Genomic DNA, 16,823 nt, shown 5'->3' on the forward strand with positions numbered 1-16,823 from the left:
CATATGACGAGAATTAAGTATAGCATGAAAATCTTTATTTATTAATTGAATTTTTGAAGTCTATTGGGTTAGTGGAAAGACAAGTGTAAATTTCCCTCAAATCCCAACAAAAATAAGTTAGGAACAACCCAACAGAAAAATAGTGTGGATTAGCCCAAACAAATATTATGGGAGGTTAAAATTCTATTATCAAACTATATTAATATTTGAATCTGCCAAACATGCTAAGATCTCATGATTAATTTCTCTATAAATGTATGATTCTTGAATCGTTTCCTCATCCAAATCAACCACACATCATCTCTCTCTTGATCATAATCCCAGTTCCAAAAAATGCTTGATTTTGTTCAAACTATCGTGGCCTCGTTGAACTCTTCTCGTCTCAAAAATGGGAATGAGATGAAGAAAAAAGAGGTGATTGAGTTTGAATCGAGGCCTTTGATTGAGGGGAAAAGTGAAAGGAAAGTGAAGATCGTGATGAGGAAAGAAGCAGCTTATCGACTTGTTTCGAAGTGCAGAAATGGAGGGAGAGTAGAATATGAAGACATGGCTAAGGAGCTCAAGCAATTTTATTGCTATTCTAAGCTTGAATAGTTTTGTCTCTTTGGATTTATGTTCCCTTACTTTGTTGTTTGTTTTTCTCCCTTTTTTTATGTTGTGTGGAAGTTAATTGTAGATGCAATGCGTCGTTGGTTCGATAAAGAGATTGAGATATCAATTTATTGATGTATTTGTTATGAAATTGTAATGGATGTGTTTAATTCGCATATAATATTATTTCATTAATTTTCTTGGACATCAACAATCAAAGTTTGCATTACAAAATGAGATAATAGTCGCTATAATAAAATCATGCCAAAATCCAGTATTTTCCATGAATTTTTAAAGTGGTTGTGAATGTCATAAATTTTAGAATGTGTGCAATTTTTCCAATCCGATCCTACAGGTATTTCAGATGAATTGAAACTGATGTGGGACGTCGGAGCATTTACATGCAGACGTCGATTTAAAAATAATATATCTTCTATTTTATTTATAATTTCTTTTTAAATTTATATAGTCTCCTTCTCTCATCTCTCTCAACTCCTCTCCACCGCTTCCGGCCAGCCACCTCGGCCACCAGCCATCGTCGAAGCTATCTTCGGCTGACTCGGCCAGCCAACTAGTATATTGGGTTTAATTAAATATGAATAATTAAGTTTAATTACAAAATAATAATAAATTATAATATTGGACTTTGAATCTTTGAGTCTAAGTTTGCTGCTATTTTATTGGGAGGGAGTAATTTGTTATTGCTCACTACTTTAGCTTGCTATACCTTTTGGTTGGACCATATAATTATGAATTACTCTATACTAGCAGTTAATTTATTCAAACAATTTGGCTACTTTACCATTAATTAATAGTGAATAAAACAAGATAAAATAAATTATTGCACTTAGTGAAAGAAAACAACTGAACACGAATTTTTGAAAAAAATTATGTATGTATTCATCAAAGGCAAACCTCCATTTAACTTGATTTGCAAACAATTGTACAATAAACACCATTCTTATTCAACAATATTGCACACTCGTACTTGTTTACTCCCTCGGTTCACCAAAAATAATTCTTTGTTACTATTTTAATTTGTAATCAACTTACAAGTCAAGATTTATATAAAGAGTATTATTTCCCTTACTCCAAGGATTTGAGTATCGTATACAGTTTTAAAACGTGGATTTGGGTCAAAGTGATTTAAGTAATTAAATACTATTAGGCCTCCTAAGATCCAAGTAACTTTACACGTACTTCACTACATTAAACAAATTAATGGAAAACGATTTCATAATACAGAAAAAATATTAAATATTCTAGGTTTCAAACTAAAAGATCCACATGTTCAATTTCTTCCAAAACATATATAGTATTCAATCAGTTAGATCTTATAACAAACGTTAAAAGTATATGTGAACAATATTTATTTAATTAAGGAAACTTTCTTGTAAATGTGAACTGTTGGCAATTGAAACTAAAAATATAACATATAATTGTCCCACATCGGTGTCAACAGCATGGATTTCTATCTACATACAGATTTCTAAATTTTTGAATATGGATTTTGAAGAAACTGTTGAGAAGAAGACGATGAAGAAGAGAGTGCAGTTTAAATCAGAGGCGTTGCTTCAAAGTGATTGATGGGAAGAATAAATCTTCGTATCAAGTGAAGATATTGGTGACGAAAGAAGAAGCTATTCGATTATTGAGCAAATGCAATGATGGAAATATTCTTGAATTCAAGGATGTGGCTAATCAATTGGCTCACACCAAGAAAGATAAATGATATATGCTCAATTTTTTTATTCATATTATTTACTGGAAATGTTTTTTATAAGAGAGAAATAGAATTTGAACATATGTACTATTAATAAATTTGTTAGTTTATTCAGGATTATGCTTTTGCTTTCTTTATTTTTTTTGTACAAATATATAGTCCATTGTAATCATATGTTATTGATCTAGGTTGAAAGAGAGCATATAAGGTAAACTTGGAAATCATTTTTTTGTTCGTCTTAATTTGTTTGGTAGAGAGCCTAATCTTAGTATGAACTAATCACGTTGTGTTTAATGTGTGTATTTTGTTGTGAATGTTATTTTTATTTGATTTGGGTTGTGGTTTGTTTTGGTTTTGTACTCTATCTCGGCTGGCTTCTGGTCGGAGCATTTTCAATAATTGAAAAGAACAAATCTTATTTGCTGAGAAGCCAGGGTTTAGACAAATTAATTTACGGGGACATATATATATATATAGGGAGATGATCAAAATAAGTATGTGTTTAAATCCAGAAATGCAGACCAAATCTCAGCCCTAGGATTAGATGATCTAATGGTCAATAATTAACCAAAAACACGGAAGGTCATAATTAAGCAATTTTAGGTCATATTATAATATTTAGATTTAATGTCATACTAAGATCGTTTTAGGTCATGCTTTGTTAGCATGACCTACAAATTACCTAATTATGACCTAAAAGTGCCCTAATTATGATATTGTTCTGCGTTTCTGTATTTAAATCCAGTTTTGCATAGATCAAAACCCTATATATATATATATATATATATATATATATATATATATGAATAAATGGTATAAAAAAAATTGAAGTATACATGTTCATGAAAAAGTACTAGTTTTTTCTTTTGTTCGTGAATCAAAATTAGTACACTCCGTATCTATCTATTCATATCAAATTTATATATTTAACGAAGTTAGTCAATTTTGGAGATATTTAGTGGAAATTGTACCAACCTAGTCTCCAAATCCGAACGCAAAGATAAAAATTCATGGAATTGGTCAATACCATACATTACCTTAATTATGATTTATGATTATCTACCAAACATATATAGCATCTCGACACCACTAATGTATGTAAAATACACCTCAAATCCACCATGATTTCCTTATATATACCTCTTTTAGATTAGCTCCCCATTCCTGCGTCTAGTTTCATCTACTTCTTCAATTAAGGTTCCAAAAAATGTTCGGTTTCTTGCAGTGGATCATGCCGTCTTTGAAATCGGTTCGACGAAGGCAACGGTACGGATACGGGAAAGAGCTGAGAAGAAGAGTGAGGTCAGATTTCGAACGGCGGCCTTTGGTTGAGAAGGAGAGTAAAGTGAAGATAGTGAAGAGAAAATAAGTTGCAGCAAATGTAGGGAAAGTTTGACAACATGTTCAAAATTAATACATTCAAAAATGTTGTTTTTTTTAGGGATGGTTATTATCCAATTTGAATAATATACATGTTTTGTCTGAAATATTTATTTGCGAGACTCTCACCAATATATAGTATTTGTAAACTTTCCGTGATTGAAATGATCAGTTCGTACTTCGTATAGAGAAACATACACATACCTCTGCATTAGACTAATCTTTGACTTTAAAATTGAAATTAGTCAATTTATATATTAATTAATCAAACCCATCATTTATAATAGAGTACTAATTAGGCCCACTTCATTAATTAAAACATATCATGGATACAGATCAGGCCCTGCATTTAATAATTTTTAGCCCAGAATATGAGAGTGACTGGGCCTATTTGTAATTGATTCGAGGCCCAACCTCAAGAATGAGGCAGCCCACTCATAAAAATAAGCCCAACTAAGGATGGTGAGAATCTTGACCTCTCCAAGCCTATTTTTTTTGTCTTTTCTTTATAGTTATTAGTAGTATATTTTTTCTACAAAGCTTTGTAATGTGATGAATGAATTTGTAAAGATAGTGAAGTACGTAATTTATAACACATGAACCATAAACTTATTTCAAAATTAGTTCAAAAAAAAAATTAAAATTGGTGTAGAACTATTAGAAATGTAGAAACCGTAGCAATTATATACTGTTAAAAAGAAGAAACCGATCAATTAAATTTCTTCCGTTCATTTATTAATAAAGAAAAAGAAACTGTAAAAAAAAAACAAAACCGTAAATGCATACAACAAAATCCATAGAAAAATGAAATGATTTTGGTCATACTAAAGAAGAATTAAGCTATTCGATTGTTGAGCAAATGTAAATGATATAGTTGGTACACATACCATAGTGCACTTTTTTTGTCTTGATTAAGAAGTGAGGGAAAATGGACTGTCTTAACATCTTGTCTCCGACATATAAAATAATCAATTTTGACAATTGTGGTAAATTCGTCTCTCCTAATATTTTAACATTTATTTGGAACTAGGACGTAGACATATATATGAAAATTATTATGTAGGTTGTTTTCATCATTTCTCTCTAATTATTCTCACTCTTTACTATTTTCAAATAAATTTCTTCTAATCTCAAAGGATTCAACATTATGATCTCAGCGAATAATCAAACTAATTTGCAGTCGACGATCCTATCATAACTCACTCAAAAACTATTAATTTCTTCCACCCCATAAGTAACTCACTAAATAGGGAGTAGTAAATCTTTAACCATTTACTTACATATCACAAATATGACTCACATTACAAACAAAAACGCTCTTCCCCGAGCAAACGAGCATCAAAGTAGTCGATATACACCCAAAAGTGCTCAGTAATGACAAAATACCGAACAAAGCCCCTGCCCTGTATAGAGCAAGCTAGCTCGTCGCTACATTTCCGAGCACAAACTCAGAGACATATCGACCAGTCCTATAGCTGACAAATTTCTAAGCACCGAATCAAGCACAACGAAATGTGGTACCTAATAAAGTGCCATGTACCGTGAAAACTACGTGCTCAGTAAAGTCCATTTTTTTTTGTAATTCGATCTCTCCAATACAAACTCTCAATACACACAACAAAAAAACATCAAACTAAAAAACTAACAGATCTAGATCTAGAGAGAAGTTCATGTGTCCATCTCCTCGCCGGTTGTCTCAGCGATGCAATCCAAAGATGGCTTCCAACCCACGCTACTTCTCTCTCTACTTCTCTGTATCTCTTCCAAAACATCCTCAATCTTCTTACCTTGTGTCTGCCGCAGCTCAATCATCAGCCATTCCAGCTCCTCCTTTGTCAGCACTACCTTTATTCTCACCTTCTTGTTGCCGCTGCTGCTCTCCGATTTTCCCGCCATTTCTTCGTTGATTATGTCGCTTTCCGGGCTGCCTCTCGACCTCTCAATGCAATTTCCCATGGCTTCTTGATTTTTTAATTTTTTTTGTAGGGGATTTGAGATTTTTGATGAAATGTGATTGAATTTTATGTGTAATAATTGAAGAGAAGTTAGTTGTGGGAGTGGTTAAGGAGTGCATGTGAGTGTGGGCTCACTGATTTATATAGATTTGAAGCTGTCCACCTCCATAGGGGTATTTATTTTGTTACCCGGGATAAGGGTGGTTGATCGTTGGGTTCGGTTATAGTTTTAATTAAATTGATTGGTTGATTGAAATGAAATAGCTTTGTTCCATGAGTCATAATTGAACCAAACCCAACTTCGGTTAACTCACTAACATATTGGTTATAACCGATCTGTTATCGATTAACCGATTATAAGAGGGATAAACATCCCTCTTAAGGACATGTTCAGGTTCTTAGAAATAGTGAGAATTGGGGTTATTTCTAGCCAATAAATGATGTTCAAGTTCCTTAGTAGAATTTTCAAAAGCCAGAGTATATAATGAAGGCCTGCACTGTAGCAACCTGAAATGGGCGAAATTCAATTCTCCCACATGAGGTGGTTTATGAAACAACATTGACTATCGTGTCAAGATATAGAGTTAAGAATACTACTCCCTCCGTCCCGCACTACTCGCACTTATTTCCTTTTTGGGCGTCCCAAGTTACTTGCACTCTTTCCATTTTTAGTAAAAAAATTCACCTACAGCCGTCATTTTTGACTTTCCTATACACTCATTCCTTAATCTCCGAGCCGAAAAGGAAATGAGCGAGTAGCCCGAGACGGAGGGAGTATAATACTCCTCCGAAAAGTGAATTCCTCTCCCCCACAAATTCTGCGCTACCTTTCCACTAGATGGTGTTTTTGACAACCTACCAAAACTCCATTGTCATTTAATAAAATAATAAATGCAAATATTGTCAATCAATATTTATTTCTTTTACCTTGAACGACAGATTTGGGAAAGAAATATGTGGGGACCATAGGCTTAGAGAATTCACAATCGTGCTCTTGCCAGCGGCACGGTTGTGGGCCCGGGCGGTACTATTCATGCCTGCTCTCTGGCAAGAGCACAACACACACAACTGTGCTCTTCCGCAAGGACGAGCACAATTAATTTAATATTCAATTAAACATAAACATTTCCATAATACTAAAATTCATTAAAAAAACATAAATAATATTACAAATGACAAATAAAATAAAAAACGACATAATTAAAAATCCTAAAAATTAAAAATTACATAATTAAAATACTAAAAATTAAAAAAACCACTACTCGTTGCCGAATTTCGCCCACATGTGTTTGATTAGGTCTTCTTGTAGATGAATGTGGGTTCGGGTATCGCGCATTTTGTGTCTTGTCTCGATCCTCTGGCCAACCGTCGTATGCTCACCTCGGCGTGGGGGAGACCTCGCTGTTGAGCTTCCGACTTCATCCTCGTCGTAGAAGCTAGCCGCCCTTGGCCCTTCGTCGGCTATAATCATGTTGTGTAAGATAATACACGTGGGCTCTCTCCCGGTCACGATGGATGTAGCGCCGATTTGATCTGGTTCGTTGAGGAGGAGGAGCGGGGGTATTCGCCGCGACATATGCTTCGTAAGCGGCACGATGTTGTTCGTAGTATTCTTGTTCTTCGCGTTCCGCTTCCGCTATAATATGGGTGAAATCCATTTGAGGTTTTGAATGAGGGATGAATGTGTTGATAGTTTGTATGAGAATTTTAAGAATGAGAGATGAATGGGAGATGAATTGATGTGATAAATGGATGATGAATGTGTGTATTTATAGATGATTTTGGGGGAAAAAAATAAAAATAAAACTCAAAAAAATTCAGAAAAAACGGGAAAAAAACGGCCATATTTTTGGGATTTGGAAAATTTTTTTTTAATCATTTTATATAATTTAAAAACGATTTAAAAAAATAATAATTCAAAGGCAACGGCTATGCCGTTGCCCAATCATAAGCCGCCACGTCGCCTGCTCGCTGGCACGGCGCTGCTCGATGCATCGAGCAGCGCCCTGCCAGCGGCGCGAGCGCAGCGGCGGCGGTCCTCGTCCTCGCCGCTGGCACGGACGGCGGCCTTCACTCCCACCACCGTTGTGGATGCTCTTAAATCTGATAGTAATTCATTTCTTTGGTTCCCATATCAACAAACCTGAACACACGTCCTTAGTTTAATTGTCGGTAAATGCACGAATTTTCGTTGATTTTGCACTTTTGAGATTTTTCACCTGACTTACTACTTTAAATTTGTTTCAAAATTATGGCCCAATTTTTTTTGGTGGTCGAAAAGTTGACATACCGAGCATCATACTAATCGGATATATATTATTGCACTATTTTGAATATCATGTTGGAATTACGAAATGAATGAAAAATTGTGATCAATTTTGCTTTTTTTTAAATTTGTTTCAAATTTATAGCTTCCAATTTTTTTGGTGATTGAAAAATTGACATGTCAAGCGCTATACTAATCGGGATAAAGAATATCGAGGCTTCACAACCATATTTTGACGATGCCACTAGTACCAAAAATTGAGAGTGCTTGTGTTAATTTTATAAGAATTGAAAGGTATGTATGTAGTGATATATATTAATGCAATATTTTGAATATCATGTTAAATGTTGAAATACATCAACCAGAGCTCGAAGTGAGAAGCAGAGAACAAGCTACCATTGGTGACGGTTGGAAGATATTTTCAATTAGTTAGTTAGTTGAATAATTAGTTACAAATGAGCTGGCTTTTTTCCTTCTTGTTTGATCAGCTATAAAAGCATGCTATAACCAAATTTAATCTTCGATTGAGTATATTCAAATAAAATTCCTTTGTTAATTTCTCTCTCGTTGGTTTTATCAGTCTTTGTTCATATTGGTTGGTATATGTTCTGTTGGTTTCTGGATTACAAGAGATAACAGAACCGGGCGTAATACAACCCAAAAGAAAGGAAAAGGAGGAACTGAACTTAAAAATTACAACGTAGAATCGAAACTACTAAACCAGTATGATTAGCCGAGTCGAGGAGGCCTCTTCCAGCAAGACGAGATACGCCCCGGTAGTGCTCTTCGGTTTGGCATGTCGTTCCCAAAGGTAAAACGGCTACGTCTCTATTGATGCAGCACCGCAATCAGTAGAGCTCCGGCGAACGGGATGGAGGAGAGGGCAGAGCTTCGACAGAAAACAATGCAGAGAGAGGGAGAGAGCTTATGATGCAGAATGCTTCTATATGTGTCCTAATGCAGTGGTATGGCTAGCCTATTTATAGGCCAAGCCACCATGCAGGGTCAACCAGCCATTGAAGGCTCATCATGGCAATTCGTAACCGACGTCGGTTACAGGCGTGTGGCTGGAGTGTGCCACCCGTGTGTGGAGCGTGTGGATTTCTCACGTGGCAGCCGTGACTGTGCCTTGCTTGACGACGTGTCAAGCCACTTGGATTGCTGACTCGGCGGTGGTCTAAAAAGAATAGTTTGGGCCAAGCACCAAGCCCAAACACCACCCAAGATCCAAGTCCAAGTCCAAGTCCGAGTCCGAGATCGGGATCGGGCTCGGGCTCGGGCTCGGGCCCGCGGCCGCGAGCACGGGCACGAGCTCAGGCGGGCGGCGGCGGCGGCGCGCGCGTGTGCGCGCGTGTGGACTCTTTCACCCATCTTGGTCCACTATAATTATTTAAGTAACATAAAGTCACTTAATTTATACACATTAAAAGATGTGTTAATCCTCCAATGTGGGATAATTAACACTAGTTAATTATTCTCTAAGCTCCAACTCCAAGCTTTAATTAAAAGCTAATTATGCCCAACTTTAATCCACTATTTCTCACTCACCGGAAATCGGATTTGAGAAAGTGAATATACTACATTTATCTACGTAAAATGTAGATCGACGCTATGTCATTTAATTTCACAAAATTAAATGTCTCGTCACATTTATTATGTGATCAAAATCCATTGACCGGGCATATTTATTACCATGATTTCTACATGTTCATGTTGCTCGAGTGAGCTTTATGTGTGCAGCTCAATCTCGTAGTATGTGTGTTTGGTTTCTCCATTTCTACATGGTATCAGAAGTTATTCCATAATTCCGCTTCGCTTATCTCTCATCTCACACGATGGCTCGTGTTCCTCGAGGAAATCGCGGTGGTGAAGTAATTGTTCCGGTTGAAGATAACACAAGTCCTTACTATCTTCATGCTAGTCAGTTCTAGTCAGTGGATACTACTAGAGTATGTGCACAGAGTAAAATGTCCGTGACATATGATATACGTAAATAAAACAGTGAAATCGAAATTAGTTTTTTTTTTTGCCTTGATATGATTTGTTTAGAGTCCCGTGACCTAATAAATAATTGTGGAATTACGATATACAGATAGTTAATCACGTTGCCCTACTTAAATAATGAAAGATTCCCATCAATAATCCAAATAAATTAAAGTTTGTCCTCTAAATATAATAATGCATTAATTTTTGTTGTTTATAGTTCGTACTGGTTGGTCTTCTTAAGTACATTTGTGTCCTCTTAAGAACATTATTATTGTCATTTAAGAAAACCTTTGGCCATTTTAGACAGTTTTTTGTTAATTATTATATATACTAATACTATTAAAATACCGTCTTCATCTGAAATATGCATGTTTCAACCGAATACTGATATTATCTTGTTACCTCAATTAAAGTTTGGCCAAATGTTGATATGTCTTGTAACATTCCCAACAAAAAATAATATCAACAATATTTTACTTAGGTAGTCAGATTTTTATTCGTTGTATAATGGTTAATTGGGAATAAATTCTAACTTCACAATTTTTAATTAACTTTTAAAAATACTAAGACAAAGTGAAATTGAATCAATTCATGATTTTGCGGACAATTTGCCCGTTCATTTAATGGACTAATTCTTAATCAAAGGAGTAAAGTGATAGCAACAGCTGACCTTTAGTCAATAAAAGTGTTATGGCCTAGAGGTCCATGAAACAGTATACTTTTAGTTTAAAATATTAAATTTCATCGATAATAATAATATAATAAAATTGACATACATAATAAAAAGACCACACATAAGTCATATTTATATAATTGGTGAAAGTGAACAAATTGTAAGAATCAGTCATCAAAATTGACGAAAAGTAGTCTACGTTGTGTTATAATTAAGATTTTATTTTATTGTTAGAAGGTCCCACTTGGAATAATGATGCATGGGATTAAAAGAAATTATGGCAGTAATTAAGGTAAAGTTAAATTGGTCTTATTATTACCAATTTAATCAAAAGGAGATGTTTGGGACTTTGGGTGCTGCCATATAAAATTAGATTATTTCCCCCGTACATAATAAAATATTAGTACATTTTAATGAATTCAAGATATGTGCATGCTATCTTAAATTACACTCATACCCTCATATGTATGGTAGTATGATCCTTATTTGTTATTTTGGTTTATAGATCAATATAAATTTATTTTTGCTTATATTATAAATTTCAGAGTTCATTAACTCATTTTAATTATATATTTTTTAAAATGTATAAAAAAAGTATGACTCCTATTACTAGACGGAAGAAGTACTATTTTTTCTTGAAACATGAATAATTGGTTGTCACTATTCGAGGTGCCATTTGATAAATCATAATCTCGTACAATAATTTGCAAGTCACACAAGAGCTGTTTTGAGCTCTTTTTTTTGGGTGAATCAATGAATGGAATATAAAAGTAAGAGGTACAAGCATACACGGGTATACCCGAGGGATACATGCCTAAGAGCCGAAGCTATATAGGCCGATGGGGGGGGGGGAAGTAAACTCTTGGGTAACGGAGCCCTAAGAGTTGGTAAAACAGCTCTGAAAACAACATGTATAAATACATCAACAACACAAAACTAGACTTCATATCAGTTGATGTCTTCACGATGGGATCCGCTTGATCAGCCTCGATGCTTGTAGTCAACAGGGTGTGCTTGTACTCGTCGCTACCGTCCACGAGCTCTTGTTTTGAAGAATAGTAGTACTAAAATAGATTGTAATGCAGTTATGTCAATGACTCTGTGATTTAGTTTATTTGTTTCAGTTTGATGAATTTTAGACGTGTAGTTTTGCAATGCAGTTATGTCAATGAGTCAATAATGATACTGACATTAATTGTGTATGTGTGTTTGTTAGTAAAAATTGAGAGATACAATAGACTGTTTGTTGAAGCCATAATTCAACAGCATCAACTCTCACTTATCATTCTCTCACAAGTCACAATGCTGCAATAGTACTGATCATTTCTATCTGCTAAATAAATGGTTGTATATAACTCAGTAAGGATTAATTATCTTACAAACATCTCTAATAATATTAAACTACGAATCACTATTACAAAATCACAAATTCGAAAAAACCGAAATTTTCTCCCACCAATGCGATTCAAAGTCATAATTATGAATTCATTCAGCAAAGTGATTATTCTTGTTATATTTCACGGTTCAAGAACTAAGAATGATTTTTCTTTTATCTAATTTTTACGTATTTAATACACTTTTGTGACATAGAAGATAAAACATCATTTGTAGGCCGGGACGGCATATATGTTTGGTCTTTGGTGGGAGTTATGGGTTTTATTTATTATACGACATATATAATTAATCAAGGTTGTTAAAAATAAAATTGTATATATAGGGTAAGCTAATAAAAAAACAATTGGGAAGGAAAGACGAGATTTGAACAGTGGCCTCATTTCTTTAATTAATAAAACAACATGTACAAAAAATTCTAGTTATCAAGATAGTTATTTTGAATGTAACTACTAGTATAGTGTATAGAAGTGATTTTGTCACTTTCTTGATGTATGTATATAGACGACGGAGACACAACGAATATACTGTGTTTTGTCACTTTCTTGATGTATGTATATAGACGACGGAGACACAACGAATATACTGTGGTGTCGTTTGATTGACATGATTCATTATCATATGATTATCCATTTAAAATTAAGTTATGAGATTATTTCAGTGGAAGCTTGAGAGTGTCTATGACTAATTATCATATGATTATCCATTTAGGATTAAGTTGTGAGATTCAATCTCATGAATCAAACATATAGTACATATTTAATCAGAGATATAATTATACAAATCGAATAGGCCCATGCATGTATTAAATGCTCTCACAAAAATTATAAAGAAAATTATGATTCAGAATTTATATCTTTCGAAAGTCATGATACAAGCCTTATGGCAAGTTATTTCATCAAATATGAGACCTTATAGCAAATTATTTGATCAATTAAAAAAACATTTTATCTCAAAATTAAATCACATGCAAGCATGACTACTTATGACGTAAAGAACAGTCAATAACGAATAATCAATAAAGTAGATGCAATCATGCAATGATAATTAAAAAATAATACAAGTGTGTATAATCAATTTCACAGAATCCAGATGACATAATGTTTGTCGAGATTTATAATATACGTAATTTACTAATTGCATTTTGTCGTTATACCTGATTTCTTTGAAACATCGCTATCATGAAAATTGAAGACGATTTTCTGCAAATATAAATCCGAGCATATTATGGGAAAAAACTCCCTATTTAATTTGCTAAAACAAGTTGATTATCGACAGTCTACTTGATTTAGGTAGAAATTGGTCTTAAATAATTCAAATTACAATAAAACTTTTGACCACCGATGCTGGGGGAGTCCCAACCTCAACCTGCTTTTTGGCCTTACTAGTAGAAAATTCTTCACATAAATATTTTTTTCTTTCATGAAATTAAATAAAATTATTTCTGTTCAGACGATGGATGTGACATACACACTTTATTAGAAAAAATTTAAAATCTTAAATGAGACAAAAGAGTATTGCTTTGGGCCTGTTGGTTAAAATTTTGGATTCATTTAAATATTTGAATGGGTTTCAAAATCTTTGAGAGTCAGGTCCGACTACGACAAATAGCCCATTATTTTAGGAATTGTTGTAATGTTATTTTGTATGACTAGCTACTACTATTATTTATGGAGTACATAAAATTATTAGAAATATTTTTTATCAGAAATAAAATTTATTACAACATTTATGAGTTTCTAGAATAAGGTCGATCGAAAAATATATCACAACTTGGGACATTTTTGCTATGTCTAGTAGTATCATTTTTTGAAATGTTTCAAACTTTCAATAGTGACTCCACTTTTTTTTTCAATTTTAATTTATAACAATCTCCACCCCACATTTCTTAATCAAAATTCTGTCCGAGAAATAGCGTCGTTTGAATCTTAAAACATTGAAAGTGTTGAAATCGTTACAAATTAACGGGTGTATCTACTCCACATCATCTAATTATATTTTTCTAAAATATAGAATTTGATATTTTTAATGTCTTTATGCACCTCTATATCATAAATACACGAAAAGTAAGATTCATTAAATTAAAAAATAAAATTATTATTTTCCTAAAGTTTCTTACTAAACCACGAAAAGTAAATTAGTTATTTTTCTCACCAAAATTCTACTCTCATTCTCCAACTTCTCCCTATATTAAAAAGGAAATAAGTAAAGCACAAGGTTTCTAGTTTTCCAAAGAATATATCGAAATATCCATAATGATATTATAAAAATAATTTTTTGTGATTAATGACTGAAAAAAATTCGTGATTGTGAATTATATATAGGCAAAATACGACCAGATCACAATTATAATTTAATATCAATTCTCAACTAAAAACTTTTTTGATTGCGAATCTTGGCAAAATTAGGTTAATGCACAAGAAAAAAAGCTACTACAAATTTGTAAATGGTAGAAATTATCATTCCTAATTTATATTTTTCAAAATCAATCATGATAATTAGAGCATCCTCATCCGTGCTCTTGCCCGGACCCACTTTTATTAATTTTTTACTCCCTACTCTTAGACAAGATCACAACACCCACAGGCCACATCCATGCTCTTCCGCAAGGACATGCTCAAGGGTCCCACCATTTTATTATTCAATTTAAATAAAAACATTTCCACAATATTAAAATGCATTAAAAATATCCGGAATACTATTACCAATTATAAAAAATTAAAAATTACATAAGTAAAATACTAAAAATTAAAAATTACATAATTAAAATACTAAAATTTAAAATTACATAATTAAAATCCTAAAAAATAAAAAAATACATAATTAAAGGCTAAAAAATACCCCCGTGGAAGACTATTCCTCTGGCCATATCCCCAATGTTCTTCGGAGACCCCGTATCATTGTCAAATGTGAATCAAGTTGCTCGGGGGTCATATTTGACCTATCGGCCAAATTGAGTTGGGCCAAAAGGGTTCACAACGAGTTGGTGGGGGGTTGAGGTGGCACAAAGGGAGCGGGGGCGGATGGAGTCGTGGCGCGACATCGGTTGGTCGTCGCCTTCTTCCTTCCCTGCGGTCGGCGTTGGGAACTCCTCGGGCCGGCATCGGGGCTACCCAAATTAGCTCCGGCGAGCTGGCTAGCCACCTTATCCTCGCCAGCGTCGGATAGGGATACCGACCTCGACCGTTTGCTGGAGGAGCTGGATGAGGATGATACGCCTCCCCTATACTTCGGATGCACACGCACCTCCTGCCACGCGCTAAGGTACTTGAACGGTTTGTAATTTATGGATTGGTAGGTCGCCAAGGCGGCACTGATGATGTCGAGCTCGCTCCTAGCGCTCCCCGCCGACCGCTCTTCCTAGAGGTAATACCCCTGGAACTTTTGGATTTCTTCGTTGGCTTTGGATATGGCATTGCGCACCATACTCTCATTGTGCTCGATGGTTCCAGCCGGGCGGTTTTCATTGTACCGGCGAGAGGCGCGCCACCAAAACCTATCCCCGCTTTGGTTCGTGCCTATCTCCGGATCTTCAGAGATAATCAAATAGGCTTTGAATAATTGATCCATCTCCGCCGGAGCGTACGGGGTGCGGACACCATGAGGAGTAGGAGTAGGAGTAGGAAGAGGAGGAGTTTGAGAGCCGCCGCCGCTCCCTCCCGATCTGGGTTCGGGTGCCCACCCGTATCGCCCATCGGGGGCATCTTGGTCGTCCATCGGGTAAGGCCGGTAGCCACCCGGAACTTGAGAACCTTGGGTTAGAGGAGGGGCGTGAAATTTAGTTGAGAATTGTGTAGTGTGGCGTGAAATTTTTGGTGTGGAAGTGAGAGTATTTATAGATGAAAATGTGAATTTTGGGGAAAAAATTGAAAAATAAATTAAAAGTGGGGAGAAAACGAATATAATTTATTGGGAAGTGGGAAAATATTTTTTTTATTTAATTCAGATTTTTTAAAGTAAATCTGATTTTAAAAAAAAAAGAAAAAACGAAATTGCCAACGACATTGCCGTTGGCCAATCAGACGCCGCCACGTCAGCTGCTCAACGGCACGGCGCTGCTCGACGGCACGAACGTGCTCGATGCATCGAGCAGCGCCGTGCCAGCGACAAGAGCACAACGGCGAGCAGGGCTCAGCCGCGCCAGCGGCACGGACGCCGTCCTTGCCAGCAAGCACCGCTGCGGATGCTCGTATGGGCATAGATCCCCGTTGTGCACCAAACGGTGTCGTTCCAAGTCCATTTGTACGAAAATTCTTTTAATTTACTTTAGTCAAGCATGCCGTTTTCATCACCCAAAACTTGTTTTCATAGTTTTTTATTCTTTTTTCCAGAAATACTTCCACAAAACTATTATCAAAGATGTACTTTTTTCTTCTTAAACCTACAAGATGACTTTCGGAATTAATAATATTTCATTTTAGTGTAAAGAAGCATAATGAAATATTAAAACTTTTTAATTAACCTTTCTAGAGAGTATGAAAATAAAATAGTTTAAACACATAGTGAAAATGTAATCCACGAAATTTTAGTAGAGAGAATTAAAAATTAAAAATATAATAGTATTAAAAAATGTCCTAATCTATTTTAAGTTATAAAGCTTATTTAGACCATAAATTCTTATGAGAAGATAACTTTCATATTTAGATAATAACTAAATTTGAAAGAAATTATGTGAAATAGTATCATTAAAGGGGAAAAAAAGGAGAAAAGAAACGAAGGGGTGGGGTGACACTACTAAAGGAAAATGAATTTTAAAAGATACAGAAAAAAATACATACCATAAAAATATTACAGTATCTCTCTATATATGCTGCGCGAATTCTCTTCTCCATATTTAATTCATCTCTGCCGATTTCT

Source organism: Salvia splendens, chromosome 21 (assembly GCF_004379255.2).
Source record: "Salvia splendens isolate huo1 chromosome 21, SspV2, whole genome shotgun sequence".
Classification (NCBI taxonomy): Eukaryota; Viridiplantae; Streptophyta; class Magnoliopsida; order Lamiales; family Lamiaceae; genus Salvia; species Salvia splendens.